Source organism: Arvicanthis niloticus, chromosome 3 (assembly GCF_011762505.2).
Source record: "Arvicanthis niloticus isolate mArvNil1 chromosome 3, mArvNil1.pat.X, whole genome shotgun sequence".
In the NCBI taxonomy this organism is placed as follows: domain Eukaryota; kingdom Metazoa; phylum Chordata; class Mammalia; order Rodentia; family Muridae; genus Arvicanthis; species Arvicanthis niloticus.
Genome location: NC_047660.1, coordinates 31,354,232 through 31,358,598, shown reverse-complemented (window position 1 = coordinate 31,358,598; position 4,367 = coordinate 31,354,232). Strand labels below are relative to the sequence as shown.

At 41.3% G+C, this 4,367-nt stretch overlaps 1 pseudogene; it reads right to left on the bottom strand.

Moving 5' to 3' along the window:
• Nucleotides 1–2,618: 2,618 nt before the first annotated feature.
• LOC117705176 (serine/threonine-protein phosphatase 2A 56 kDa regulatory subunit gamma isoform-like) lies at nucleotides 2,619–3,870 on the bottom strand (annotated as a pseudogene).
• Between the last annotated feature and the right edge of the window lie 497 nt (nucleotides 3,871–4,367).

Here is a 4,367-nt window from a genome sequence, read left to right as displayed (position 1 = left end):
ATCTACCTATAATCCATGGTTTGGGAATATTCAAGGAGTTATTTCAGTTTTCCTGTATCAGTTTCTCTGTGGCCCAATATGTGCTCAGACTCATAGAAAGTTGTATGATGTGCTCAGAAGAAGGCATATTCTTTTGTATTTTGGTAAAATAGACTGTAGCTATCTCTTAGATCCATCTGATTTATATGTCTGTTAGTTTTATTATTTCTATGTTTAGTTTATGTTTGTATAACAGGTCCATTGGTGAGAGTTAAATACTGAAGTCTTTCACTACTAATATGTGGGGTTTTGTAGAGAGCCGCTGTGAGCGGTGACAACGTTAACCATTACAACATGGTGCTGGCATCTGGTGCTCCCGCAAGTAATAAGTGTACTGCGCATTGTGCAAGTGGTGAAAGCACGCCAAACCACTGCCCAACCCAGGGCATAATAAGAGGTTATGAGCAAGCAGCCAATTAGAAGTGAACACGCCGCTCTAGGGTGCATATAAGCAGCGCCTGTTCAGGGCTCAGGGTCTTCCTCTCTCTATTTCAATAAAGCTTGCTGCAGAAGGATCCTGGTGTGTCCGCGTGCATTCTTGCTGGCAAGATGATTGCGTGGGTCACAGGGTTTGATTTCTGAAATATGCTTTAGTAATAGTTTTTTTTTTTTTTTATTTCAAATATGGGAGCTATTTCATTTGGGGCATAGAATTCAAAAATCATCTTGGTGGACTTTTTTCTTTCTTCTTTCTTTCTTGCTTGCTTGCTTGCTTCTTTTTGATGAGTATGATCTATCCTTGTGGTCAGCTGTGTTGGAATATTCAAGAGTTGTTGTGGTAGGATTGTTCAAATGTGGTGATAGTGCCATAGTGCCCTTGCTCTTGTTGATAGGGTTCTCACCCTGGCCTCTAAGCTTTAGGTTTGAGCTAATTATAGATTTAGGTGTTGATTTTTTTTTTTTTAGATCAATGTTATTCCCTTGGTTTCTCTTTTTTGCTCTCATTTCTGACCTGGGTGGCCTGTGTTTCTGGTAACTCACTTATCCTCAGATTCTCGGGCCCAGTAGTATATCTCTGCTGGGGTTCAGGGGCCTGTGTGACCTCTACTCTTTGGTGTGCCAGCAATGCATCTTGAATTCTGAAGTTTCATGAACTGGCATGGTCTCCTGACAGCACAAGTGCTGCCATGGTACCAAGCTTGGGCATAGGCCTTGGGGATTAAAGGAAGATACAGACTCAGATCATTTGTTATGAGAGAATGCTGAAGATTTTACTGAACAGATTCAGTATATACACCAAACCAGGGAGGGAAAAACTCAAACAGGAACTCAACTGGGGGGCAATAGTTTGGATAGTGGGAAGTCCCTGCCCAGGGCATCACACCTTCAACAAGGATGTTTTGTTTTTTAAAAAAAAAACTGCACAATGTTACTTTGCAGACAGCAGTACACAGAAAGTCTCAGCCAGGGCATGGCAGCCCTTGGGGTCCTACATGTCCTTTGTTTTTATTTTATAGGCAAAAAGTATCTGTCTTAGGTTACCTTCCATCAAAAACAATTACCCATAACTGGGAATCCTTACCAGCCTCAGGGCCCCTGTTTTATGGACGTAAGGACTGCAAAAAAAAAAGTTGCCCATCATTGACTAACTATTCTCTGTAAAGGCTGAGACAAACCTGGACAATAGGGTTCTCTTGTTTCAGTGACACAAGCTCCTGCTTAATAATTGCCTGAGACTGGGTCTACTGTCTGCAAAGGCAGCAAAAAAAAAAAATATTAATCCCACTGCAGCTTTTTCAGTAATCCTGTGGGTGAAAACTATGACCAGCCAGGCTGAGCTACTTATTTTCACTGACATCAGAACTGGGGGGTTCTTCACAAAGCTCCACTAGATCTCCACCTGGGCAAGGCTCCATAGAGATAGAGCACACACAATGCTCAGGAATCAAAACAGGAATTTTAGCATCTTTAGGAAAAACAAAGAAAACCCCAACCCTGACTAACACAGAGTCAGGGACTTTCCATACACATGATGACAATTCTTTCCATTTTACTAAGCCCAGTGCCTTCTGGGCTCATTTCCAATGTTTGTCTGCTGCAGGCAAAACATCCTTATCCACTAAAAAAAATTTAAAATATATAAAATAAAAGATAATCTTGCATGAGGTGAGGTAAACTCCCCCTTTTTTGTTTTGTTTTGTTTTTTTCAAGATAATTTTTCAAAGTTAAATGTGCTCTTTACACTATAGCCTGGCCTTTAACAGCTGAGCCATCTCTCCAGCTCTGATATCAAAGTTGCAAATTTTTAATTATACCCAATAAACACTTTTTAAACATAAAACAGAACAATTATCATTCAAACAACGAAACAAAAACAGACAATTAACACATGTGGACAGACTGGCTGGTGTGCCAAGGACAGACAGTAGACAGCGAAAGCAGAACTAAGCATTTCTCCAGTAGGAGCCAGAGACAAAGCGGGGCGTATCCTAATTTTCTCCCACTCCCAGGAGGGCTCTGAAACAGTCTTTTCTTTCTCTTGACTAACATGACTGGAGAGAGCACAACTGCTTTTTTGAACCTCTCTCTCTCTCTCTCTCTCTCTCTCTCTCTCTCTCTCTCTCTCTCATTTTCAAGGTCTAAGTTTTCATCTCCTTTCTAGGAGTTATCACACAAAGCGTCAACAGTTCAGAGTTATTCTCTTTTAGTACCTGGGAATTTGCTTTGGCTAGATTTTCTATTTTAATCCATGCTTCTTCTCGCTCTTTTATTTTTAGCTTCTCTTTGAGTTTCTCTGCTTTGAACTGCTGGGTGCAGTCATGGAAGAGTTTCTGGTTCATCTCCATGAAGAGTTTCAGAGCATTGTATATCAAACCGTGTATTGCCTTGTTACAGTGGGTCTTTGAGTTACAGTATAAAGATGAAAACATGATGGGCAGAATTTTTGCTGCATTGTCACTGATTAAACTTATGATGTACTCATTATTCCAGTAATAGAGTGCCTGCTCTGAGACCTGGAAGTGAGGGCAAACACATTTGGCTAACTGTCAGATAAAGGCTCCATGATCTTCACAAATTCTGATGGTTCAATTACATCTAAAATTTCTTCTAATTCATTTAAGAACATTACTTCTTTTGGACTGTGAATCTTTGGTCAGTATTTGAGAAGTGCCATTACCACTGGCTCAGCGAGGATGCTGTTCCTCTCTAAAAACTGCATGACACAGTACACCAGCTTGGATGGTAGACACTAAAGCACCTCACTTTGTACAAGGGAGGCAACACTTTCAACAGGAAAATATTGTGCTCTTCCTTTATTGGTAAGGCAAATCCATTAATTATACTTCCCAGGATCTCCAGTAACTCTGCTATGCCATTGTGGTGCTCTGACTCATAGATAAACCTATAAAATATATAATTGATCTGTTTCTTGATGCAAGCATGAAGGACTAAGAACTTCATATAGATTCTGTGAAGGGTCGTTTTTAGAAAATCTCTCTCCCAAGGATCCTCACTGTCAAAGAGTTCTAGAAACTGCAGTACAAACTTCTGATTAATGTATTTCTTAGGCTGGAAATCTGGAAACTCTAAAAATTTTAAGAAAAATTCATGAACAAGCTGTGGATGAGGCCAGGTTGCTTCTAATGTTGGTTCATCTTCTTCTGGGTCGAATTCTGCTCCTATAGGATTGGAGGAGGGTGGCAAGGTTCAAAACATATTAACTGCAATCATGTGGATGGCTTCGGAGAAAATGGGCTTTGTGATCGCGTTCCAGTTGTGAGTGATGTACTTCACCATCTTACTTAGTGCAGCTCACTTTACTTCCTTCCACTTCAGGTCACTCAGTGGGTCAGAAACAAAGTCAAAGAGGACACAACACTGACATAGTTTCTGGATAAAAAGCTTCTCTTGACCCGCAGGAGGAACATCTTGTAAAAATGGGAGTTTTTGCAGTTCTCTATTATTGCTGGCATTAAACTGTGAAGAGATCTGCCATTTGTCTTTCTTCACAGGGACTATGATTGGCTGAAGGACTGGTACTGTTATTTTAGTGTCTGAGACTGGACAGCGGTGAGGCTGTTTTCCTGCTGGCTACTTCTGCTTCTGCTGTATCTCTTTCAACCCTTTTCCCCTTTTCATCAATTTTGTTGGTTCTTTCTCCTTCCTGTTTTTATTCAGCATGGCTGATGTGGACCACGGCCTCCACAGCTTCTGCAGCCACCCACCAACCGCCACTGCTGCTGCAGCAGCAGAAATGTCCCCAACCCATCCATTATGCCATCCTGGCTGCAACCACTGCCAGCCACCCAGAAACTGAGCTGCTCATCTGCTCTCACTTCCCCTTTTCCATGCTCCCCTTCCAATTTTTTGACCTTGCATTTCTTCAA